At 43.2% G+C, this 27,352-nt stretch overlaps 1 pseudogene; it reads left to right on the top strand.

Annotated features, from left to right (window-relative positions):
• The first annotated feature begins 22,561 nt into the window (after positions 1–22,561).
• On the top strand, positions 22,562–23,363 carry LOC131764001 (CDP-diacylglycerol--inositol 3-phosphatidyltransferase-like; annotated as a pseudogene).
• The last annotated feature ends 3,989 nt before the right edge of the window (positions 23,364–27,352 follow it).

The following is a 27,352-nucleotide window of genomic DNA, read 5'->3' as shown; positions in this document are numbered from 1 at the left end:
GAAGAAACCCCTCTCCAAACCTATCTTCTTGTTGCTGTCCTGTCTGTTTACTTATTGAACACCTACTACATGCCAGGCACTATGCTGGGGGATGGAAAGACAGAGATCAACAAATTGTAGTCCTGCCCTTTGGGGGCTCACAGATGAGTAGGGGAGACAGATAAGAACAGAGATCATTGCAATGCAGGGGATGTATATATATCATCTATATATATATCATACTCCACGATGTTTTTATCCTATAGACTTTTGCATATGTCGTTCCCAGGGCCGAGAATGTATTTCCTTGGCATTTTGGCAGGCTGATTCCTGTGGGATAGAGCATAGAGCAGGAGCCCCTAACCTAGTAGAGGGACATCAGATTAGGCTTCCTGGAATGTGAAGGCTAAGACTTAAAGGACTAACATTCAGCGTGGATGTCAATGTCTCTGATTAGTCTTTCTGACCTCATTGGCTGAGTGAGGTGTGCCTTTTTTGTACCGTTTAGCCTCTGGTTCAAACCCTTATTCCAGCAAATATATTTGTGACTGCTGAATGAATAGCACTTATCAATATCTTGTAATTGCCTATAGACTAGTTATCTTCTCCATAGGACTGTGATCTCTCTGAGAGAAAGGAACCTGTAGGATTTAGTTTTAATCTCCATCAATGAGGAGAGGTCTTGCTAAGATAAATACTCATTAAATGTTTGCAGATTCCAAGATGGATGGAGGAGGGGATGGATGGATGGATGAGTGGTGGGTAGATGCGAGCATGGAGGAATGAGTAAGTAACAGCGCCCACATGGGGTAAGTGGACAAATTGGATGGGAAAGGTCAATGACATTTTGATAGAAGTGATGACTGAGTTAGGCCCTAAAGAATAATCTGGTGCAGTGCTTTTCAAACTGTAGTGCATTTATGAGTCATCTGGGGATCTTGTTAAAATACAGTGATTCAGCGGGTCTGGGGAGAGGGGTACCACACTCTGCATTCCTGACAAGCTTCCGGTGGTACTGCTCCTTCTGGTCCTCTGACTGAACTCTGAGTACCAAATAGGAGTTTGGGGATAGGAAAGAAGACAGGAAGAAGGGAAGATGATCCAAACAGGTGCAACTGTTGAGAGCTATGTTGGCTCTGCCCCGGTGCAAGCAGGGACCTCAGCGCGCAAGCCGGGGAGGAAGATAGGGGAGAGGGGATGGCATGGCACTGGTGGACATGCAGGACTGTCTGTGAGGGTACTGTTATCAAAAACTGGGTTCACCTCTTGGTGGGTGTTGAGCCAATAAACACAACCAAGCCAAAGATTGAGAGAAGGAAAGATTTGTTATTACTTGCAGCGAGTAAGGAGAACACTGTGGATCTTTCCCTAAGTGGTGTCTCCCAGCAGCAAAATTGGAGAAGTTTTAAGCATATTCATGAAGGGGCTGGAGCAGAGGAGAATTCAGCATAGAATTGGGGCAAAAGTCAACAGATTCCATGCTTTAGTTGATTGAAGTCAGGAGGTTCAACATCATCATTCCATCCTCCACCTGGGTGGGGTCCTTAGTTCCTGCAGAACTCAAAGATATATAATTATGTATATCCCTTGAGGATCCAGGACCCTGCCCCAAGCCTGCACTATTGTTTCTTGACAGCGCCTCCCTTGTTCCTGCATCCCCTCTCTTCCCTTAAGATTAATAATTACTGAGACCTGTTCAAGGGCAAGCATTGTGGCCAGGCATAGATCACAAAATGGCTTAGGCCAAAATGGGTTCTCTTACGTCAAGAAAGCCATTCCTGGGACTTCCCTGGTGGTCCAGTGGGTGAGACTCCTCGCTCCCAATGCAGGGGGCCTGGGTTCGATCCCGGGTCGGAGAATTAGTTCCTGCATGCATGCCACAACAAAGATCCCGCATGCCACAAGGAAGATCCCACATGCAGCAAGGAAGACCCGGCACAGCCAAAATAAATAAATAAATAAATATTTTAAAAAAGAAAGCCATTTCTGGTTCTCTTTTTCCAGGGACCCCCTAACCTATCTGTTTACAGTATGGGAAATTCAGACTTTCATGGAGACTCAAGAAGGCCAGAAGCAACGGACATGACACCCAAAGCTGAGATGAGGGAAAAGCAGTCTGAGAAGGGAACCAATATTTCTTGAATATCTCTGTATCTCTATCTATATCCTGGTCTATATCCATACCTGCATCTATCAGTCAAACTAATTTTGTCCTCACAACAGCCCTGAGAAGATGCAGAAAATGGAGACTGTTTCTTTTCCTCCCTTCCTTCCTCTCTTTCCTTCTCTACTTTATTCCTTCCTTCCTACCCCTCCTCCCTTCCTCCTTCTCTCCCTTCCTTCCTTTCTCCCTGACTCTTCTCTCTCTCTCTCCCCTCTTTGCTCTCTGTCTTGTTTATTGGTCTTTGTGCTTAAGTTGGTTAGCTCCCTACGGCATACTTCTCTTATTGTGGCATAGGTTGCAGATTCAATTCCTGTTGAAAGTCACACAGAAAAACCTTTTGTATTGTCTCAATTTATTTTATTGATCACAGGGAAAGAGAAACATGAATCTTAAGTATTGAAAATAAATATTATAATATTTGAAAATATATTGGACTAAACAAAAAAAAGAAAATGGAGATTCAGAAAGCTTAGGTTACTTGTTCCAGGTTTTACAACTAGTGACAGAGTTGGGATTCCAGCAAGGGCTAAGTAGGGTGTGAAGACCCAAACAAGTAGACGGAGGTTTAGAGAAGAGCTCTCAGCCCAGTGGGGAATTCAAGTATAAATGAGAAATTTGCAGCCCTCATGCAGTGGTAGAGGCCAGGTCAGTAGACCAGGAGTCTGAAAGGCTGGGATCTGAGGGTGGGCGAGGGCAGGAGCCCAGGGCTCTTAGCAAATTCAGGGAGCAGCCCAATTCCAGATTCCCTGACTCCAGCAAAGCAAGGGCTGAAGTTAGAGGAGCCGCTTCTGTCCAGATGGCTAGAGGATTCCATGGTGAAACTCACAGGAGAAGTTGCAACCATGGAGAGGGAGGAGCCCTGGTGAAGACAAGGGAGAGGGAGTGAGGAATATTTTATTAACTTGGTAAACACAAGGATGGGAGAATCTAGAAGGGAAGGAAGAGCCTTAACTTTTAACGATGTTCCTGTCTCTCCACATAAAAAAATCACAATCTTCTTGAGACATACATAGATTCTTTTCCAGCTGCACAAGCAAAGGCTCTCTCCACCCATGCCCATTCATTAATGTTAAATAGACACTACCCATCTAATCTCTGGCAACTTTCAACTAAGAAACGTCTAAAATATGTTTATTTAGGAATGAAATTGGTTCCCTTCGCTTGTAATGAGCTCTGTTATTCCAACTCACTACATTATGACTCATTTAGTCCCTTTATCAGAAAAACTGAAGATATATTCAGAAATCAATATTTGATACATTGCTCTGTACAAATTAGGAATAAGTAAGAACTTCCTAGGTAAACATAAAAATAAACAGCGTTCGTCAAAAGTCAAAATGACAGTGTTTAGAGTGTGACCGATACACATGAGCCCGCCCAAGTAGGATACAGAACATGAGAATTCAGTGATGAAGAGACCGGGACACTGGAAGAATCATCTACGTGGATAAAGAAATCACAAGAATAATGATGGGAACAGTGTTGGGGAGAATCACAGAGAATCAGGAGCTAAGTCAGGGACCTAGGGTTGGTAGATGTCTGCAACTGGGAGGGCATTGGGCAGTGTGGTCTTGTGATATGAGATTCACTGCTGGGGCTTGTAGGGTTCCTGAAAGGTCCTTTAATTCCTTTCACTCAAAGGTTGAAAATAGGGACCTAGTGACAAACAATTATGATAGTTATATTTATTTTATTTAATAGGTGTTCAGTGCTTATTATGAATCAGGCATTGTTCTGAGTGCTTTTACAAATATGAAGCCATTGAGACCTATGAAACAGGTATTATTACTATCCCCATTTTACAGATGAGGAAACTTAGACATACAGAGAGCTTAGGTCACTGCTTGAACCTTAAGAAACATGTAAATCATTCAACTGAGACACGAAGACCCAAAGAGGTGAAAATATTTGTGCAAAGCCAAAGAGTCGCAGGCAAGGATTAGAATTCCTGTCTTCCGAGTGTCAGCTTACTGCTTTGTAAGTATAGCATCTTGCTCATTGCTCGCACGTTAAGATTTTAGAAGCAGTTGGGTCATTTCTGTGATGTCCTCTGCTGTCCTTTGCGGCTCTTCCAGACTTTGCAGATACCATTGGTACACTTACACCATTGTCCTGAGAATATACCAGACTTCAAGCTGCTGGTGGGCAGCTACTATGTCTTTCTCATTTCCGTGTGGACAGCACTGAACGCAGCACCTGGCTTATATGAAATGCTCTATAACATTTATTGAATAAGTGAATGGACTAAATCCCAGAAAATCCACCTTAATTCTTTCCTGACTACTGGTGCTTTGTTGCCTTGGATTTATCTTTCTGAGACTGTGGAAGCCTGGAGGTATCTGGATGTCACCTGCCTTACCCTATGGCTCTCTGTGCCATCAGTGTTTCATGACTGCAGGCTGTGTGTTTCTTGTTCTGGGCCTGGCCCTATGCCAGGAGGTATCTCATTGATAGCTGGTCTGCAGAGCAGTCTTGATCATCTAACTTTCCAGGTGTTTTACTTCTTAGGTCTTGTTTTATTCATAGAAGCACCAGGAGTTTCATATATTCTTGGTCTCTGTTTTTCAGATTAAATGCAGCGTCCTTGAGTGATTAAGTTGCGTATGTAATGTAAGCACTTAAGATAGAAATTTATTTTGAGTAAATTAACAATCTATCAGGCATTTCTTTTTTTAAAAAATACAATATTTCAGTTTCATTTTATTATTTTTAAAAATTTATGTATTTATTTATTTTTGGCTGCGTTGGGTCTTCTTTGCTGTGTGCAGGCTTTCTCTAGTTGCGGTGAGCAGGGGCTACTCTTCGTTGCACGGGCTTCTCATTGCGGTGGCTTCTCTTGTTGCGGAGCATGGGTTCTAGGCACACAGGATTCAGTAGTTGTGGTTTGCGGGATCAGTAGTTGTGGCACGTGGCCTGTAGAGTGCAGGCTCAGTAGTTGTGGCGCACGGGTGTAGTTGCTGCGTTGCATGTGGGATCTTCCCAGACCAAGGCTCGAACCCGTGTCCCCTGCATTGGCAGGCAGGTTCTTAACCACTGGGCTACCAGGGAAGCCCTATCAGGCATTTCTTATGTGTTAGGTACCTTGCATCCATTATCTCATTAAATCCTCAGAAAATTTCTATGGATAGGTGTTACTATCCTCATTTTACAGATGTTGAAAATGGAGGTTCCAGGGACTTCCCTGGTGCCCAGTGGTTAAGACTCTGAGCTTCCACTGCAGGGGTCACGGGTTCATCCTGGTCAGGGAACTAAGATACTGCATGCTGCATGGCCCAGCCAAAAAACAGAAAAAAAAAAAAAAAAGGACGTTCCAAAGGGCTAATTGATGGAACCAAGATTATGCAGCCAGTAAATGGTAAAGCCCAGATACGTGTGTGGCCAAAAATTATGTTCTTTTCGCAATAGCATATTATCTCTACAGGGAAAAAATAAAACCTATTTCACAAAAGTATTTGGGAAAGACCTGCCTGGCTGTGTGTTAATACTTGTTTATTTATTTATTTATTTATTTATTGGCTGCATTGGGTCTTTGTTGTGGTGCGTGGGCTTTCTCTAGTTGCGCTGAGCAGGGGCTACTGTCTTCGTTGCTGTGTGCAGGCTTCTCATTGTTGTGGCTTCTCTTGTTATGGAGCATGGGCTCTAGGCGCGCGGGCTTCAGTAGTTGTGGCATGCGGGCTCAGCAGTTGTGTCTCGTGGACTCTAGAGCACAGGTTCAGTAGTTGTGGCACACGGGCTTAGTTGCTCCACGGCATGTGAGATCTTCTCAGACTAGGGCTCGAACCCGTGTTCCCTGCATTGGCAGGCGGATTCTTAACCACTGTGCCACCAGGGAAGCACTGTCAGTACTTTTTAACTTTTCTTTTGCCGTGCTGCGCAGCATGCGGGATCATCTTCTTCGAGCCCGCGCCCTCTGCAGTGGTAGAGTGGAGTCTTAACCACTGGCCTGGACCACCAGGGGAGTCCATGCCAGGAATTCTTTCAGAACTCCTCAGTGATTTGAGGGACAGTGAACTCCGGGTAAGTTGTCAGGGTTGGGCCTGGGGCGACTGCCATAAAGCTAGCAGTGAGCTAGAGGGCATTAGACAACTTTGACAGCATCCAGTGTGAGATGAGAGTCTTGCTCTATTTGGTGAGCAAGACAGATACATTCTCAGCCATTTGGAGTTCACAACTGGGTAGATTGTTTTCTGTTTTTTGTGTTTTTTTCAGTTCTGGCCATGACAATTAAATGGGGAAGCTGACAAGCAAGAGAGTGTAAAAACCAGGATAGTAAGAAACAGGAAGGAATAGTTGAAAGAATTAAGAAGAGATAACAGAGAAGTAGAGATTAGATATATTCTGAGCGGCGCTTGAAGGGATAAACATGACCAGCGTAAACAGACGACAGCTAGCATTTAAAAAAAAAAAAAAAAAAAAAGAATGTCACCATAATTAGCAATGGACTGCCTCTAAAAATAGTGAGCCTCCCATTACTGGAGGTGTCCAAGCAGAGACTGTGATCACATTTCAGTGACATCATAAAGAGAGGCAGTGTATCTGGGACAAAGAGCATAGAATCTGGAGGTTGATGGCCTGGTCATAAAAATTTATTGGCAGTGTGACTTTGGAAATTTCCTGAGTCTGTTTCTACATCTGTAGGCTGGAAAAATGAAGCCCCTTCCTCCTAGGGATGTTGTGGGGATTATATCAAATGATGAGCACATAGCTGATAATAAGCCCTCATAAAATGGTGTCAGGTAGTGTTAGTAGTAAGTATATCAGTAGAGATGCAAGTGGATGGCCATTAAATGCCTTTCAAGTGTACTGATTCTGTGGTTCCATGTTTACCATAGAATATGCTCCCAAGTGAAATTTTACAAAAATGATTTCTGAAGGTCCATGATTCCTATTCAAGTACCCTGGCTGGGAGAGAGTGGTAGAAAAGGTAAGGGGCAGGAGCCTCTGCTTGTGGGCTCTCAAGTCCCCCAAAAGCTGCTGATCCAGTTCATTTAGTGAGGTAACAGAGGGAAAGGTCTAGTTCTTTGGGAGGCTGTAAGTTTCCTTGAGGAACCAATAGTTCTTTTGCCCTGACTTTCTTTTGCACTTTATCTAACAATGGTCACTTATGGCACTTCTCTAGGTCGTGTGCATTTTAGGGGGAAACACCTTCAAACTTGAAGGTAAAAAAGAGAAGAGAAAGAAAGAAAGAGAAAAGAAAAGAAGAGAAGATTTCTAATGGTGAAAATCAAGGCATGACCCAATGAACATGCTCCTGTTGTGAACAGCAAGGGCCCCAAGATCTTCCTGAATAAATAGGGCTCTCCCTGTAGGAAATCTGATCTGATTTTTCCTCTTCCTTTGCCATGGAAAAATTCCACTCCCACCACTAGCAACTGCTTTGGCAAAGAGCCAAGAGGCAATCGGGCTGCCTTTTTCTACTTTTCTCCTTCCCTAGAACACAGAGTTTGATGGGCCATTCCAGAGCCTGGGCTTCCACAGTCCTCAGTGCCCTCACTCAGCAGGCTGGTCAATTTTAAAAAAAGACTTATGCAGCCTAGCCAGAGGGTTTTAGCCTCTTTTTTCTTTCTTGTCCAGGTGTACTATTATAACAAGCTAACCAGGGAGACTTTAGGAGAAGTCAAAGGGATCCTGCTTGTTAAACTGTTTTTTAGGTTTAAAGCACCAGTTGAGGACTTTAAAGTGTGTGTATGTGTGTGTGCTTGGAAATTTTAGGTTTTCATTTTGAAGTACAAAAGTAATGACAGCTCGAGGCAACAAATCAAACAATACCACTGTGTAAAAGAGTCAGCAATATCCCTTTCTGCTTAATCTGCCTGTCCCCCACCTCCCATCATAACAAATGTGAACATTTTGGTACATATCTTTTCACATCCTTATCTATGCATATCATATATATATATGTATGTATACACACATACATACACTGTACCTATGTATGTCTGTATATGCATATATATTCACCTATTTAGAGATTTTTGTCATTCTCTTTTAAAACGGGACTTATAAACTCATAAAAATCGCTTGCTTTTTTCACCTATATTTCATTCAAACCCTTCCAGGTAAGTACATATAGATTGAACATATTTTTACGCATAATATCCATAGTTTGGATATACCATATTTTTAAATATATTCCCCTATAATAAATGCCCAAGTGGTTTCTAGTGTTTTTGTCTTTTGTCACTTCAAATAACATTTTGCATAAAATATTCGTGTATCTATCTTCTTATTTAGTCATACTTTTAGTTTAGTAGAAGAGATTTCGAATTTCTGGGTTCACCTGAAGATTTTAGATATTACCAGAGGGAAGGATTCAGTGCCTAGCAAAACACATAGTCCTTTGGCAACAGCTTTTTCCTCTTTGTTGGGAAAGAGGCCTAGAAAAATAATGTCCCTTTCTCTTCCTTCCCCACACCATTATTCTCCTGCAGTAGAATGAGCAGGGCTAATATATCCTTTGTAATTCAGCAAGGAATAAGAATTACCAGTTTGCTGGGCTATTAGAGGATACAAGAGAAACCCAAATTAAACAACTGCATATTCCTCTAGTAAGTCTTTTGTCCCTTTTTTCTTCATGAAAAGACAGATAATAAGAAAGAGGAGGCAGGGAAAGATTGTGCATTGCTGGGCTTTAATAGGCAAATAATTAATGATGGCACCTGCAAAACCATTGCCTTATTCCTCGTTCAGGGTCTGAACATATCTTTCTTCTCTTTGCAGACCAGAGGAGAGAGGGAGTGAGGAGAATGAGATGAATCACAATAAAAGCCCTCTTCTATTATTATTTTTGAGTTTTCTCATCCCAGACACATCAGAGCTCAAGGTTGGAAGGGGCCTTATGTCATCTGCTCTGCTCTTCCCAATGTATCTGGACTCATCTTGTTCCAGTTTCTACATTTCTCCTTAACACAGTTGTGTTTGGTTATTTCTTTCTTCCTCCCTTGGCCCTTCAAAAATGCACTTATTGAATGCTTCCTGTGGGCTAGACCCCAACCTACACTTTGGGGACAAAGAGGAAAGACACTGACCCTGGCCTCAAAGAGCTCACAAATAAGGGGAAGAAAAATCAGTAGGCTTAAAATTATAAGGGAATGGGTGCAAGTACGAAGGCAACACAGAACACAAAGAAGTACCTAACACAGCAATAGCCAGGAGGATGGGCAGTGACAAGAGGCTGGTAAGATTAAGTTTATGGAATAGAAGTTTACCAGTGTAAACAGGTTAGGGGGTCCCCAGAGAAAGAGAACCAGCAACAGCTTTCTTGACATGAGAGGACCCATTTTGGCCTAAGACATTTTGTGATCTAAGCCTGGCCATAAAGCTTACTCTTAAAAAAAAAAAAAAAAAATTAATTAATTAATTTGGTTGCACTGGGTCTTAGTTGTGGTAGGTGGGATACTTAGTTGTGGCTTGCAGGCTCCTTAGCTGTGGGATGCGAACTCTTATTTGCAGCATGCATGTGGGATCTAGTTCCCTGACCAGGGGTCGACCCCAGGCCCCGTACATTGCTAGCTTGGAGTCTTTTTAAAATTTTATTTATTTATTTATTTATGGTGGTGTTGGCTCCTTGTTGCTGTGTGCAGGCTTTCTCTAGTTGCAGTGAGCGGGGGCTACTCTTCGTTGCGATGTGTGGGCTTCTCATTGCGGTGGCCTCTCCTGTTGCGGAGCATGGGCTCTAGGCACATGGGCTTCAGTAGTTGTGGCGCACGGGCTTAGTTGCTCCGCAGCATGTGGGATCTTCCTGGACCAGGGCTCCAACCCATGTCCCCTGCATTGGCAGATGGATTCTTAACCACTGGACCACCAGGGAAGCCCCTCAGAGTCTTAACTACTGCACCACCAGGGAAGTCCCCATAATGCTTGCTCTTGAACAGGTCTCAGTAATCAAAGATCATAAGGAAACAAAGGAATGTAGGAACAGAGAAAAGGCAAACAATAATGCAGCGATAAAGCAAGAGTCCTAGTTCCTCCTCTAGGGATGGATACACATAATAATATATCTTTGAGTTCTGCAGGAACTAAGGCCCCCCACCCAGGTGGAGCATGGTGACTTCAGGCTAAGTACAAGATTTCTGGAATGTCACCGTGTTACCTCACCACCAACCAATCAGAAGAAAGTCTGCACACAGTGGAAGATAACAAAGACTCTGAACCCCTCCTCAAATGATTTTCCCTTTAAAAACTTTCATGGTCAAGCAGAATATTTGGAGTTGGTTTTGTTTTTGTTTTAATTAATTAATTAATTAGGTTGCTCCGTGTCTTAGTTGCGGCAGGCAGGCTCCTAAGTTACGATTCACAGGCTCCTTAGTTGCAGCATGTGGGCTCCTTAGTTGCAGCTCATCAACTCCTTAGTTGTGGTATGTGAACTCTTAGTTGCGGCATGCATGTGAGATCTAGTTCCCTGGCCAGGGATCAAACCCAGGCCCCCAGCATTGGGAGTGTGGGGTCTTAACCACTGAGCCGCCAGGGAAGTCCCTGGAGTTGGTTTTTGGACATGAGTCTGCCTTCTCCCCATGTTGTCAGCCTCCTGAATAAAGCAGCCTTTCCTTTCCAACCAACACTTGGCTCTCGAGCATTGGCTTTGGAGTGGTAAGTAGCTGAACCTGAGTTTGGTAACAGATATGCAACTCAAGAGTTCAGAGAACTCAGTGACATGCTCAGTGACATCCATTCCCGTCTATATTTTATGAACAGCTTTCTCAGCTCTTATATCCATAAAATCAAAAAATAGGAATTTAATTGGAATACAGTCTTCTCTATTCTAGCAATAGTTTATATTAATCCATGGATTCATGAACTAATTGAAAAAACAAAAACACAACCAGCTCATTGAAAGATGGATTTCCAAGACAACTTGCTTTTAATATGTAATAATAATTTATCAAAATTTCAATATGCACTAAAAATTTTATTTTATTTTATTTATTTATTTAGGCTGCATTGAGTCTCGTTGCTGCGTGTGGGCTGTCTCTAGTTGCCGTGAGGCAGGGGGGCTACTCTTTTTTTTTTTTTTTTTTTGCGTTACGCGGGCCTCTCACTGCCGTGGCCTCTCCCGTTGCGGAGCACAGGCTCCAGACGCGCAGGCCCAGCGGCTACGGCTCACGGGCTCAGCCGCTCCGCGGCACATGAAATCCTCCCAGGGCGGGGCACAAACCCGCGTCCCCCGCATCAGCAGGCGGAGTCTCAACCACTTCACCACCAGGGAAGCCGCGGGGGCTACTCTTTGTTGCCGTGTGCAGGCTTCTCATTGCAGTGCCTTCTGCTGTTGCGGAGCACGGGCTCTAGGCGTGGGGACTTCAGTAGTTGTGGCTCACGGGCTCTGGAGCACAGGCTCTGTAGTTGTGGCGCACAGGCTTAGTTGCTCCACAGCATGTGGGATCTTCCCAGACCAGGGCTTGAACCCGTGTCCCCTGCATTGGCAGGCAGATTCTTAACCACTGTGCTACCAAGGAAGCCCTCAATACGCATTTTTATTTTTTTTTTTTTTTTATTTTTTTTTTTTTTTTTTGCGGTATGCGGGCCTCTCACTGTTGTGGCCTCTCCCGTTGCGGAGCACAGGCTCCGGACACGCAGGCCTAGCGGCCATGGCTCACGGGCTTAGTTGCTCCGCGGCATGTGGGATCTTCCCGGACCAGGGCACGAACCCGTGTCTCCTGCATCGGCAGGCGGATTCTCAACCACTGCGCCACCAGGGAAGCCCTCAATACGCATTTTTAAAAGACCTGTGTGCAAGGGTGATCAACAAATGACTTTCATGCATAAAATAAATCACAGTAGAATACAATATTGAGGGAGAAGTGAAAAAGAGATATGAGTCCAAGAGCACAAGGGAATAAAGCAAAACTTCTAGCCACTATAGACCTATTCATGTATTTTTTAAAATAGGTAATGTGGATACAAACTCACTTTTGGTTTTAAATTCCACCGGATATATCTTAAAAAGTGATTCAGTTCTTCCTCTCAGTCTCATATTGAACCCAAGTTGGAAGAGGCCAGTCAGGTCTCAAAATGGAGGTAAATCTTCTGCCCAGTTGCCCCCAGCTAGACTCTATCTGCCTCCAGAGGGCCAAGGCCTGTTTCTAGAGAGGATGCCCTAAAGCCTGGCGCCCATCTAACAGTAAAGAAAAAAATTTATTGGTTATATTAAAGAAGATACAGAAGAATGTAATTTGAGAGACTACTTTGAAAGCAATGGTAAGAGTGAAACCATAGAAGTTATGGAAGACAAGCAGAGTGAAAGAGAGGATTTGCTTTTATAATTTTTGATAATTATGATACAGTTGATAAAATTGTTCAGAAAGACTACATTATCTTTTTTATATGTAAATTTATTTATTTTTGGCTGCATTGGGTCTTCATTGCTGCACGTGGGCTTTCTCTAGTTGCAGTGAGTGTGGGCTACTCTTTGTTGCGGTGCATGGGCTTCTCATTGCAGTGGCTTCTCTTGTTGAGGAGCACGGGCTCTAGGCACGCAGGCTTCAGTAGTTGTGGCACACAGACCTCAGTAGTTGTGGCACGTGGGCTCTAGAGCACAGGCTCAGTAGTTGTGGTGCATGGGCTTAGTAGCTCTGAGGTATGTGGGATCTTCCCAGCCCAGGCCTTGAACCCATGTCCCCTGCACTGGCAGGCGTATGCTTAACCACAGCACCACCAGGGAAGTCCCGAGACTACACTGTTAATGAGCATAATTTTGAAGTGAAAAAGGTTTTTCCTTAACAAGAAGCACAGTCTGCTGGATTACAAAGAGGTCATGGGGAGGATGTGGCAACTTTAGGGGTCATGGAGGAACTTTAGCTATAGTGTAATTGCAGGGGAGGCAACTATGATCATAGAAGTGGTGGCAGCACAGGTAGTTATGAAGGGCATAATGGTAGATATGGAGATTTGTAGGTGATGGTGGCAACTATGGCAGATGGTAATAGAGGGGGGGTGGACCAGGATGTGGAAACCAAGGTGGAGGATATGGTGGCAGTGGTGGAGTATATAATGGCTGCAATGAAGGAGAAATTTTTGGCAGTGGTAACTGTGGTGGTGGTAGGAACTATGATTTTGGAAATTATAATGGACAGCAGCAGTCAAATTATAGACCAACAAAGGGGGTCATTCTCTATGGTGGTGCTTATGGATATGAACGTAGTTGTAGAGGTAGCGGATACGGTAGTAGAAGGCTCTAAGAACTTGGCATAAAAGGGCTACAGTTTTAGCAGGAGAGAGAACAAGGAGTTGTCAGGAAAGTTGTGGATTACTTTGAGACAGTCATCCCAAATGCATTAGAGGAACTAAAGAAATCTGCCACAAAAGGAATAATTAACGACGATCATCCATAGTCAGAAAAGTTACTGCAGCTTAAATAGGAAACCCTTCTTGTTTAAGACTGTCATAGTCAGTTGGCACAAAGGGCAATTAATGACTAATGCGATGTAGTGTCAATTAGATGTACATTCCTGAGATCGTTTAACAGTTGTAGCTTTTTCCTTTTCTTTTTATTGCATCAGGCATATTGCCCTGATTTGCAAATTATGGTAGTAGTACCAGACATTTTAAAAATAGGAAATTACAATTACAGAGGCTTTGCTGTGAGGAGGCATAGAGGCTGTTTGTCAGTTGTGTGTCCTTGGGCGAGTTACTTTACCTCTGTTAGTTTCCTTCTCTGTGTATGCAATCCTTGTAGGAGAATTAAGTGAAATGAGACACATAAAAGAGTGTGGAACAGGGTAGATAATAAATAAATAGAACTTCCTTCCTCCTTACAACAATGCTTCAAGAAGGTATTGATTGATTCATTCAACAGTTATTTTTAGCACCCACGTGTCTGTCACTATTCTAGGACATGCAGATAGGGGCTGAATAAGGTAAACAAGGTCCCTAGAACATGGATAAGACTGGGCTCTTGGAGCCAGATTGTCTGGATTTGAATCCACTATTTACTAGCTGTATAATCATTGACAACTTATTTAATTTGTCTCAGTTTCATGACCTGCAAAACATGGATCATAACAGTACCTCAGAGGGTCGTTGTTTTGCATTGTAAAGGAGCTAGCAATGTGCCTGGCACACAGTAAACACTCAGTAAATTTTACCTATTAATGTGATTCTTCATGAAGCTTGAGGCTGATGTGGAGAGAAGAGGGGAGAGAATATTGGTCTGCATTTTATAGGTAAAGAAACTGAGGTTCAGAGAGGTTAAGTAAACTGCCTAAATCAAATAGTAGGGTGAAGTCCTCTGTTCCATCAGACTTCAAAGCCTGCATGCTCAACTATTTCTGTCTAACCGAGTGGACTCTTTCATGGCCTTCTCCAGGACATTCCCCTTTACAAATTCCATTGGTGGGGGCAGGAGTTTGAAAGATTCTTCAATGGGGGATGTAGAAAAATCCAAGAACACAATTTGTAAGCCTCCAGAGCTCTTCATTATCAGGTCTGTCCACTGCAAAGTCTAGCTTCTGTCCCTTTGGATAAAAGAGCATCAAACAAGTCGTAAGGAAGGAACTCAGAATAACTCTCAGGAAACATGCCATACATGGAGGTGGTGATTGCCTTAGGTTTGATACAATATCGACACTGGGCTTCTGTTTGTTTGCTTGTTTTAAATTTTGAAATGGTGCCATGTTACAGGCGCTTTCCTACATGATGAGCATAGCAGGTCACATACAGTAGTCTCTGCCTCTTCACAGCACGCAGAGTCCCACAGGTGAAACCAGAAACCCTTGCACAATGAGCTGTATCCTACCATAATGATGATATGAAAAGCCAGCTGTAGGACTCCTGAGAAGGAGTGAGCTCTAGGGCCAAGCAAAACTCCAGAGGAGGCAGCATGCAAACTGGACCTTGAGGCATAAGTAGGTGCCTCCTAGTTAGAGAAGGGGAAGTAGAATATTCTGGGATCTGAGCAAAGATCTGAAGAGAGAGGAGAGTTAGATGGAAGGGGCTGAGACACAATGTGCAGAAAGGAGTTTGGTGGGCAGGCAAGAGGATGCAGTGCCATGATGGCAGGGACTTTCCTTGTTCACTCTGATGCCTCAGATGGTGCCTGACACATGGTTGGTACTCATTAATTACCTGTTGGCTAATTGAATGCTAAAACACATACCTACTTCCCCTGATTCTGACTTGACTGATCAGGGAGAGGGCTGGGGCACTGGTATGTTTTAAAAACTTCCCAGGTGTTTCTAATGTACTTCCAAGTTTAGTACTGAACTGAATGAAAGACCTGAACCAGTGGAGCTGAGAAAATTTATCTTTCTAGCTTTCTGTGGGTCAGAAGCCTTACTCCTTGAAAACGTTTTGGGTGAAGGTACAATGGTATTTTCCTGTTTTATACAAGGGGGAAATGTAAGCTGCCAAAGATTTGTTTAAAAAATAAGTCTGGCTGATACAGTAAAATGTTAATGGTAGAATCTAGGTATACAGGTGGGTGTATAAAAATTTTCAATTTAGATGTTTTCAAATTTTTTCTTAATAAAATATTGGAGAAAAAATAGCTTGAATCAGAGCTAAAACATGATAATTGAGTCTCAATGAGAAACTGACAGCAACCTGAGTGTCATTTAGTCTAGTATCCTATGAGGAGGCAGAGAAGAGCAGTAGAGGCCTCCCTGGTAGGAAACGGTGGTGCTGTGGTGGTGTGTTGGTCCACTTGGTTGGAGCAGAAGCAGGGGTTCTCTGGGCTTCCTTGGTGGTGCAGTGGTTGAGAGTTCCCCTGCCAATGCAGGGGACACAGGTTCGTGCCCCGGTCCGAGAAGATCCCACATGCCGCGGGGCGGCTGGGCCCGTGAGCCATGGCCGCTGAGCCTGCACGTCCGGAGCCTGTGCTCCGCAACGGGAGAGGCCACAACAGTGAGAGGCCCGCGTAACGCAAAAAAAAAAAAGAACCAGGGGTCGCTGCTAAATGAACCCAGGGTGTTGATTCAGATGGGTTCAAGTGACTTTAGGTAATTGGTGTGATATTTCTGCACCTTACTTTCCTCATCTGTTAAGTGAGAGTCATATTAATAGCTTTCATAAGTACCAAGCTCACAGAGCTGTTATGAGGATCAAATGATGGAAATGGTATAAATCTAACAGTTTTCAAAGGCAGATACAAGGACTTTCCAAGAAATCTGACGATACAGATACTGTTAAGGGAATTCGTTTCTGGATCTTGATTTCCATAAGTAATTCTGCTAGAAAGGATTTCTCTGAGGAAATGACGAGTATTGAGGTTTTATGCCGGTTTTCCATTCCCAACTCCCCATGCATAATCATCTTTATCCCATTTGATAAAATAAAAAGGCATAGTTGTCCCCATCTTATTATGGTAACTTGCACTGGGTGTAAAATCCTCCAGACCTCCAAAGAGACTATTTAAAATACTAGGGTAGGCTAAGCCACTTCTAATCCAGGCTGCCTGCACCCAAAGTTGGGCTTGCGTTTTTTCTTGACTTATGCCACATCCTGTGAAGAAGGAAATGTGGCCTCTGGGATGGACTATTTTGGCCCCTGTTAGATGTTTTGAATCCAGTTACATTGTAGAGTAGGGACATGATGGCCTTTTTTATTTAACAACCTCGACATTTCCATCCCCTGAGTATTGTCAAAGAATCTATCACTTCTGGAAATTCCCTGGTGGTCCAATGGTTAAGACTCTGCACTTCCACTGCAGGGGGCATGGGTTCGACCCCTGGTCAGGGGAACTAAGATCCTGCATGCCGTGCAGCGTGGCAAAAAAGAATCTATCACTTCTGACAGTCTTGTGACAACAAACAAACTAATGGGGGTGGGGGGGGGGGTGGGGGAGGGGTGGGGGGTGGGGGAGGGGTGAAGGAGGGGTGGGGGAGGGGTGGGGAGTATTGATCAAAAATTTTAAAACTGAACGGCACTTATATACTTTATTTCATTCAGGAACAAATTTCTCAGCAAGATCCTCTCTCTCTTTGAATTCAGAAGTGAGATGGCTGTCATGAGGATGTGTCTTAATATATTTATTTGGATAGAAAAATGTAGTCAGATCTTTTCTGACAGAAAAACAATCTCATTTGGCTGGTTGGTTTGACAGTGAGGGCTGACTTTTCCAGTTAGGTGTTAGGCAGATATTTCCATGAGCTAAAAATACAGCACCAAGATTTTTGAATAAAATATATTTAAATCACACTGTTTAAGCGAGAAAAATTCCTTGTCAAAATTTTTAATACCTAAGGTATTTTGAAATTAATGGTATTTTCATTTTCTAAACCTTTCTGAACATACCGGGTTAATCAAAATGCCTCTAGGTGGAAAAGTAACAAGTCTGATTTAATAATTGTTTGATAATTCTTGAGAAAGCCCTTTTGATAAACTTCCCAGAAATCCAGAAAATCAGTGGCTCTCCCGACTGGGCAACAAATGCTTTTGCAAGTCAGGTATTTTCTAATTCTTTGCTTGCAACAGAATTGAGGGAAGAATCGAGTTTCAGCTAACAGATAAAATGCATTTTAATGATAGATCATTCTGCAGTTTTTGGAATATAACTTGGAAGGAGTTCAAAGAACTGAATGATATTGCTGCAACCAAACACTTCCCATCCTCTGATTTGTGTGGAAAAGTTTTCTTAACGCTTATGTCTATAAAACAGAAAATAGAGTGGAATTAATACTGAACATTATCTCAGCCTAGCAGTAACATTTATATGAAGTAATTTTTTAAGTATAATTTATCTTAGTAAGAGAGGCATTTATAATAAAATATTAATTTTATTAGTATAGCAGAGCTGTTGTCCCTCACCCATATCCCCTTAACCCTCCCATGAGATCACTGGCAGACAATTCCTATCATGCAGATGGCTTCCTGTGTTTTTCTGCTTGAGGGATGCCTCGGGAGCAACCTTCTACCAATGAAAACAAGTGGTGGACTAATATCCCAGGACAGTTCTGAGCTGTGTTCTACACAGTCATTCAAAAAGACCCTGTGAGGATGAGCCAGTTGCCTCTTGAGGTGATCCACTAATTCATGTATTGGGCTTTTTTCTCTTTCCCTTTTTTGCTTCTCTCCCTTACCATGCTTTCCAGGATCACCTCTCAAAAAAAAAAAAAGACTTATGCCCAATTCCTTTACTCAGGATCTGGGAGAATCCCAAGTTAAGAAAGTCAGATTCTAAGGATACAACAGTGAGCTTTCATTATATGTATTATATTGCATGAAAATAGTAAGGTAAGCTACACAAGGACAGAGATTTTTGTCTGTTTTATTCACTGATATATCACAAACATCTAGAACAGTGCTTGAATCATAGCGTTTAATGAGTAGTAGTAATAGCTAATATTTATTGAGTGCTTAGTATGTGATTGATATATGATATTTTTCAGAAAGCATTTGATCATCAAAAAAAATCTTATGATATAGCTATTATTATTATTATTCTCCACTTGGATATAAAGGAATTAAGGTTAAACAATGGATCCATAGCACCCATCTTGTAAATTGTGGATCCTGGTTTCTAATTAAGGTCCCTTTGATACTGGACCCTGTTCTTTTCCAATTTTTTGTTTTTGCTTTGTTTTGTTTTGTTGTTGTTATATGTCTGACTTCTCCATTGGTCTTAAATTTTATGAAAGGTAGGGTCCCTATTCAACTCTGCATCCCCAACAACTAGCCTAGAAGCTGGAATAAAGTAGGAACTCAGTAATGTTTGTTGAATGAATAAAATGAATAGTGGCTTATTTATACATATCTATGTTGAGGAAGACAGGAAAAGGATGTATTCTGGATCCAACTGGAGAAAAGCCTTGAATATAACCTGAGATATGGTCTACTTTAAGACAAGGCATTTTTAGGATGCTGCCTTTTAAAACTCCCCTGAGGGGCTTTCTTGGTGGTGTGGTGGCTAAGAATCTGCCTGCCAATGCAGGAGACACGGGTTCAAACCCTGGTCTGGCAAGATCCCACATGCCACGGAGCAACTAAGCCCATGCGCCACAACTACTGAGCCCATGTGCCACAACTACTGAGCCCGCGTGCCTAGAGCCTGTGCTCCGCAACAAAAGAAGCCACCACAATGAGAAGCCCGCACACCGCAACAAAGAGTAATCCCTGCTCGCCACAACTAGAGAAAGCCCATGTGCAGCAACGAAGACCCAACACAGCCAAAAATAAAAATAAATAAAATAAATAAATTTATTTTTAAAAAAAACAAAAAAACTCCCCTGAGATTTTTTTTTTCCCCTTGACTGCACCCCGTGGCATGGGTAACTTTCCCAACCAGGGATGGAACCCACACTTCCTGCAGTGGAAGCTTGGAGTCTTAACCACTGGACCACCAGGGAAGTCCTCCCCTGAGATTTTTGATTCCACCACCAGTTCAACCTGGAGTCTATTTTGGCTAGTGTTTGGAACTGACTTCCTTGTTGAATTTTCCTTCACCTAAGAATTTAACCCATATCTCTTTCTTTCATTTAGAGGTTTCCTGGCAGAGGTATTTAAACCATTTCTGAACCTGTATTCCTTGTATCCGATAATCTGTAAGTCAATGAAAATGGGACTCTTTTGACCATTATTGTATTAAGTGCCTGGCATGCAGTAGGCACTCAATAAATGCTGTTAAATGAACGAATGAGGCAGAAGTAGAGAGTGGAAATTGTCTAGTTTCCAGTGATTATCCATGAACAATTAAGAAATCTGTATATCTTCAACGCTTTACATAAGTTAATACTTACTGGGTTTGTGAAAAAAGCAACTTCAATTTTATTTATTTATTATTTATTTATTTATAAATTTTATTTATTTTTTTGGCTGCGTTGGGTCTTCGTTGCTGCTTGTGGGCTTTCTCTAGTTGTGGCGAGTAGGGGCTGCTCTTCGTTGCAGTGCATGGGCTTCTCACTGCAGTGGCTTCTCTTGTTGTGGAGCATGGGCTCTAAGCGTGAGGGCTTCAGTAGTTGTGGCAGGTGGGCTCAGTAGTTGTGGCTTGCAGGCTGTAGAGTGCAGGCTCAGTAGTTGTGGCTCACGGGCTTAGTTGCTCTGTGGCATCTGGGAGCTTCCTTGGACAGGGCTCGAACCTGTGTCCCCTGCATTGGCAGGTGGATTCTTAACCACTGCGCCACCAGGGAAGTCCCAACTTCAATTTTAGATTATGTGAAATTTTAGCAAAACGAATCTTAGTTCTTCAACTATGATGTGAAAATTGTAGCTTTTAAATTTTTCTATGACTAAAATTAATATTTATTATGAATCTATGTCAGGATGCTTTAACTGTGGGCAATAGAAAATATAACTCAAATTGACTTAAACAATAAAGAATTTATTGGCTAATGTAAGAGGACATCCAAAAGTAGGGAAGAATTCAGGGTTGGTCTGTTGGTTGAATTATGTCATCAAGGACCCAGTTCTTTTTACCTTTCTGCTCTGTCATTCATGCTGTTGGCTTCAAACTCATTCTGGTCCCCCTCGTGACTGTAGGGTGGCTCTCAACAACAGTTGGGCTACAAAGACGTCTTGTTTCAAAGAAAGATAGATTGGCTCCCATTGTTGACTCTAAACTTTCCCAGAAACTTCCATGAATTGCTTTTACTCATAATTGCTCAGAATCGGGTCACTTATCATTCTTGAATTAATTAATGGCAGGGGGCAACTGAAATGCCCTTGGACCAATCAGGTATATCACTTGAGTCAGGATCAGTTTCTCAAGTTTCATTGCTGGTCCTCAATTAGAGAGAGAGGGAATAGCTACTAGGGAGTCAAACACAATGTCTAACCCAACCCTAGCTTATACCTAGGTTGTAAAACCTTCATCTCAGTGAATTCAGTGTTGCCATGCTTTGCCCCAGTTTTGGTGGAGAGTGGGACTTTGGAAGTGCCATAACTTTGAGGAAGCATCTTGGTCTAGTTGTCACCCATCCACATCTTTTCTTGGTTTTGTTTTGGCATTTTTTGGTGGGATCTTAGTTCCCAGACCAGGGATTGAACCCCTGGGCCCTCAGCACTGAGAGTGCAGAGCCCTAACCACTGGACTGCCTGGGAATTCTCCTGTTTACATCTGGTTTTCAACCACAACTGACCCGTCCTCTTTCTCTTCCTCTCGCACCACTCTCTTTTGAGTAAACAGAAATACTCTGCTGAGGCATGTTGGGAACTGTGTGGAGTATTTTCGTGTCTGTCTGTCTAGTCAGGGATTTTAAACTCAATGCCTGGGGACTTCCCTGGTGGCGCAGTGGTTAAGAATCTGCCCGCCAATGCAGAGAACAGGGATTCGAGCCCTGGTCCGGGAAGATCCCACATGCCCCGGAGCAACTAAGCCCGTGTGCCACATGAGCCTGCACTCTAGAGCCCGCGAGCCACAACTACTGCAGCCCGCGTGCCTAGAGCCTGTGCTCTGCAACAAAGAGAAGCCACTGCAATGAGAAGCCTGCACACTGCAACAAAGAGTAGCCCCCGCTCGCTGCAACTTGAGAAAGCCCACGCACAGCAACGAAGACCCAACTCAGCCAATAAATAAATAAGTACATAAATTTTAAAAATTAAAAAAAATAAATACATCAATAAACACAGTGCCTGTAGGGGAAAGTCAGTATAGTAGACCAGGAACAAGATAGTAGGGAGTGAGGACTGGTGAACCTAGGAAGGGCATGCTCCACTCAAAGTCATTCAAAATCACATTGTTTAAAAACCCCGTGCTTGCCGAACAAGACCCGCTTGTGGACAAGATTCATTCTGTGATGCACTTCACTCTGGGTTGTTGCCATTTCTCTAGGTTCGACCTGGGGAAGCGGCTACACACCTTCCCTGCACTTGGATCTTCCCAGTCTCTGCTGGCTCTTTCATCCTCCCTGCTGGGCTCAGTCCTGGGAAGTAAACAGGTAGGCAGGTAACCCCTTCTTTCCAGGAAATCATTTTCTCTTAAATTCTCCTCTGACTCTCTCATCTTCCTAACCCAGGGGATTTTTCCAGTTTCAGGATATGGGAAGTAGAAAGCTTTCTACCATTTGCAGACTTCCAAATCAATTGTATTTACTAAGCACAAGCATTTTTTCCCACTTCTTCTGGGGCCCTAGCCCCAAACTCAAAGCCAAGAAAAGACTCTTGGCTTCTCTCTTTCTGCTGCATTACCTTTCTTAAGATGATGGGCATAACATTCCTCAGCTGTTGCATAAAGAGGGTGAAGGATCATGGGGTGAAATAGGGGAAAATGTTATCCTGCTATAGAAGAAATATAGTGTCCTGAACAAGGGAGCATTCATCAGACTACACAGGGAATGTCTTGTATGTTGCTGTGTATCTCATCTTAGAAAGAATATATTTATCCACAAAGATCCAGGGAGGTAAAGAGATTCTGAATCACATTATATAAGTATCTAATCAATAAGACTTCTATACAACATTCAGCATCCAAGGCTGAGTATGTAACAGCCAAGATAGGCTAGTTTATGCTGTGATAGTAAATGACCTTTGCTCCATGCACAGCTGGGTTGGCCCATGCTCCGGCTGGCAGCGAGCTTTAACATCTGGGACCCGTCTGGGGCAGCGAGGACCTGCATGCAGTGGGCACAGCCAATGCACCGGGCTGGAGGGTGAGCCTTGTGCTTGGGGTGGGACACAGCCGACACCTCCAGATAAGGCCCAGGGTGGCCAGGAGACCTCTGGTGCCAGGCGAAAATATCTTCCTGTTTGCGCCTAACCTCATCGGTTATGCATAGATTGTCTTCACCATCATTTCTTTCTACTTCATACTCTGCTGCCCCCTCACAGCCTCCTCCTTCTACCTGCTCAGTAGACTTCTGGACGCTTTTGATGGACACGCTGCTCGAGTCCTTAATCAAGGGACCAGGTCTGGGGCCATGCTGGACATGCGGGCAGACTGCCGCTCCACAATGTGTCTGCTGGTCAACCTGGCCCTAATGTACCCTCATGCCACCCTTCTCTTCCAGCTCAACATGAGCTTGGATGTGGCCAGCCACTGGCTGCACCTCCACAGTTCTGTGGTCCGAGGCAGTGAAAGTCACAAGATGATTAACCTGTCTGGAAATCCAGCTTTGCATCTACTACACCTCCAGACCTACTTTATTTATCTTGGGTGCTGGAAATGAGCTCTTCTACTGTCTTCTTCTCTGTCATGTTCTCTGTAATCCTGGGGACCAGTCCCACCCCTGTGATCTCTCAGGGACCTTTAAGTTGGCTCTGTGGGTCTTTTCCAAATACGCCTCTGGATCACCACCTGATCACAGCCACCTGCAACATGGCTGCCTTGGATGCAGCAGATCGTGCCAAGAAGACATGACCCAGGAACCCTCAGTCCCTGGCTGCCCACTGGCCCTGGGAGTCTCACTGTGCCACATGGCTCCCCTGTCCCTCCTAGGAGGTCCCAGGCTCACATCTTTCCAATGTGTCATCCAATCTGCTGGGAAGGAGGGCCAGCCTCTTTGGTGATGTCATGTTCTCTGTAATCCTGGGGACCAGTCCCACCCCTGTGATCTCCAGGGACCTGGACTTCAAATCAGGAAGGATGCTCAAGAGGCTCCATCCACATGGGCGGTGCTCCTGGGGCCCCAAGAGAGCTGTCTGAGGACTGGGTATTGTCACACCCGCTGGCTCAGTCCTGGGATCTGGCTTGTCCTGAGACCTTAGGGACACTTGAGCGAGGGAGGTGGGATAGGGGCCAGGTTTCCCAAAAGGCAGGGATTCAGACCTCTGCCCCTGGCTAGAGGAATCCTGTGGGTCTAATGGTCAGGAGAGAAGGGGCTGTCGAGATCCCCATTGCAGTCTCCTCTGTCCTGGCTCTGAAAACCTTGATAATGAAGGTGGGAGTGTCACTGGAAAACAAACTAACAAATAAACAAAAAAACCCTCAAAACTCTTGGTGACTTACAAAATTAAAAATGTATTTCTTGCTCCTGTTACATGCTCATCATGTTTCATTCTTTTCTAGGGAGATGGAGTCAGCTTTACTCTGGAGCACACACCATTTGCTGACCATTTTGGCCAAGAGGAAATGGACAAGGGGAACCCTGACTCTTAAAGCAATTGCTAATATTTGCTAAAGTAAATCACATGGCCTGAGATGGCAAAATGAGGAGGGCCATTTCATGATGGGAAATCAGAATACTTCATGGACAGTTATATAATCTACCATGTAGGAAGTCCTGTATCATCTTCTTTGGGGGTCCTCTGTGGATCATCTAAGAACCCCCAGGGATTTACATGGTTCAAAATGAGGTCTCATACAAGGTATAGTAATATTTAATACATATTAGCTGTTATTATTATTAATATTTCATTAAGAAGGGAACATTCTATATGCTACCTATACATAAATCTTTTGAGGATGAACAGGAGAAATTTCTGGTATTTTTTTTTTAATTGAAGTATAGTTAATTTACAATGTTGTGTTAGTTTCAAGTGCACAACAAAGTGATTCAGTTATTTATATGTATATATTCTTTTTCAAATTCTTTTCCATTATAGGTTGTTACAGGACATTAAGTATAGTTCTCTCTGCTATACAGTAGGTCATTGCTTACCCATTTTATATACAGTAGTGTGTATAGGTTAATCCCAAACTGCCAATTTATCTCTCCCCCGCTTACCTCTGCTAACCCCTTTGGTAACTATAAATTTGTTTTCTATGTCTATGAGTCTATTTCTCTGGTATTTCTTGCTTGAACAGCAAAAGACACATTGGTGTGCTAGTCTCCAGCAAGATACCATATTACATAAGGAATGGTTGAGTAATTCAGAATATTCAGCACGAGGAAGAGAAGCCACAGGTGGGACAATATGGCTGTCTTCAAATATATGAAAGTCTTTATGTGAAAACAAATTACGTGAACAACGTGCAGGTCCTCAGGAGACAACTCTGGTAGTGCAATAAATTTGTCTGGCAGGCTTAATTCTTCCAAGAACCTGCCTTTAGTGTCATGAAGCACAATGAGCTTTGTGGTGGTTGAATAACCAATAATAATGAAACTTACACTTATATAGCCCTTAGTATATGCCAGGCATTGTTCCAAGTCTTTACATATTCTAATTTAAGCTCAAAACAATCCTATGAGATAGGAACTATTATTTTCCCATTTTTCAGGTGGAAAAAATGAAGCACAGATTAAAGAACTGCTGAAGTCACACATCTGTAAGTGGTAGAGCCAATGACTGAACTTGCCAATCTGTCTCTAGGGTCCACCCTATTAACCCTTGTGCTGTATTGCCTTTGTATAGTTGGAATTCACTTGGAAAGCCTTATTTAATCAGTCTTATAACTGGTCATCGAATTTCTGATCTTTGTTTCGCCTCTGGGTCTTCTGTGCAACTTTACAACAAGACACTTTAAAAAAAGTTGAAGTGCAGTTGATATATACAGTATTGTGTTTCAGGTGTACAGCAAAGTGATTCAGTTTTATATATATATATATATATATATATATATTTCAGATTCTTTCCCATTATAGGTTATTACAAGATACTGAATATAGTTCCCTGTACTATACAGTAGATCTTTTTTGTTAATCTATTTTATGTATAGTAGTGTGTATCTGTTAACACCATACTCTTAATTTATCCACTCCCCTTTCCCTTTTGGTAACCACAAGTTTGTTTTCTGTCTGTGGGACTGTTTCTCTTTTGTAAATAAATTCATTTGTATTATTTTTTAGATTCCAGTGATGTTATATAATATTTATCTTTCTCTGTCTGACTTACTTCAGTTAATATGATATTCTCTAGGTCCATCCATGTTGCTGCAAATGGCAAGATTTCATTCTTTTATGGTTGAGTAATATTCCATTGTATATATATACCACATCTTTATACATTCATCTGTTAATGGACACTTAGGTTGCTTCCATGTCTTGGCTACTGTAAATAATTCTGCTATGAACATTGGGGTGCATGTATCTTTTCAAATTAGATTTTTTCATCTTTTCCAGATATATGCCCAGGAGTGGGATCGCTGGATCATAGGGTAGCTCTATTTTTAGTGTTCTTTTGTTTTTTGGCCATGCCCCAAGGCTTGTGAGATCTTAGTTCCTTGACCAGGGATTGAACATGGGCCCTCAGCCATGAGAGCATGGAGTTCTAACCACTGGACCGCCAGGGAATTGCCTATTTTTAGTTTTTTAAGGAACCTCCATACTGTTCTCCATGGTGGCTGCACCAATTTACATTCCCACCAACAGTGCAAGAGCGTTCTCTTTTCTCCACACCCTCTCCAGCATTTACTGTTTGTAGACCTTTTAAATTATTTATTTATTTATTTATTTTTGGCTGCGTTGGGTCTTTGTTTCCAGGTGGGCTTTCTCTAGTTGCAGTGAGCAGGGGCTACTCTTCATTGCGGCGCACGGGCTTCTCATTGCAGTGTCTTCTCTTGTTGGGAGCATGGGCTCTAGGTGTGTGGGCTTCAGTAGTTGTGGCATGTGGGCTTCAGTAGTTGTGTCACGTGGGCTCAGTAGTTGTGGCTCGTGGGCTCTAGAGTGCAGGCTCAGTAGTTGTGGCACACGGGCTTAGTTGATCCATGGCATGTGGGATCTTCCTGGACCAGGGCTGGAACCCGTGTCTGCTGCATTGGCAGGTGGATTCTTAACCACTGCACCACCAGGGAAGTCCCATGTAGACCTTTTGACGATGGCCACTCTGAATGGTGTGAGGTGATACCTCACTGTAGTTTTGATTTGCATTTCTCTAACAATTAGCGATATTGAGCATCTTTACATGCACCTGGTGGCCATCTGTGGGTCTTCTGTGGAGAAATGTCTATTTAGGTGTTCTGCCCCCCCCCCCTTTTTTTTTTTTCTGTACGTGGGTCTCTCACCGTTGTGGCCTCTCCTATTGCGGAGCACAGGCTCCGGACACGCAGGCCCAGCGGCCATGGCTCACGGGCCCAGCCGCTCCGTGGCATGTGGGATCTACCTGGACCGGGGCACGAACCCGCATGCCCTGCATCGGCAGGCGGACTCTCAAGCACTGCGCCACCAGGGAAGCCCCTTCTGCCTACTTTTTGATTGGGTTGTTTGCTGTTTTGATATTGAGTTGTATGAGTTGTTTGTATATTTTGGACATTAGCCCCTTGTCAGTCCCATTGTTTGCAAATATTTTCTGCCAGTCCATAGGTAAGACACACCTTTTAAATTATACTCAATTTCTACCCCTTTGGTTTGTCACTCAGAATGAGTTGTCTGTAGTGACCTCTCACACATTTTGGGGGTCTATGACCGAGTCTGGAGAGCTGGGAGCCAAGTTTGGAATTGGTGTAGTAGAGAGGTGGCAGTGGTGGTGGGG

Source organism: Kogia breviceps, chromosome 1, assembly GCF_026419965.1.
Source record: "Kogia breviceps isolate mKogBre1 chromosome 1, mKogBre1 haplotype 1, whole genome shotgun sequence".
NCBI classification, from domain to species: Eukaryota; Metazoa; Chordata; class Mammalia; order Artiodactyla; family Physeteridae; genus Kogia; species Kogia breviceps.
The sequence above is the reverse complement of the archived record's forward strand: the minus strand, read 5'-3'. Positions and strand labels throughout refer to the sequence as shown.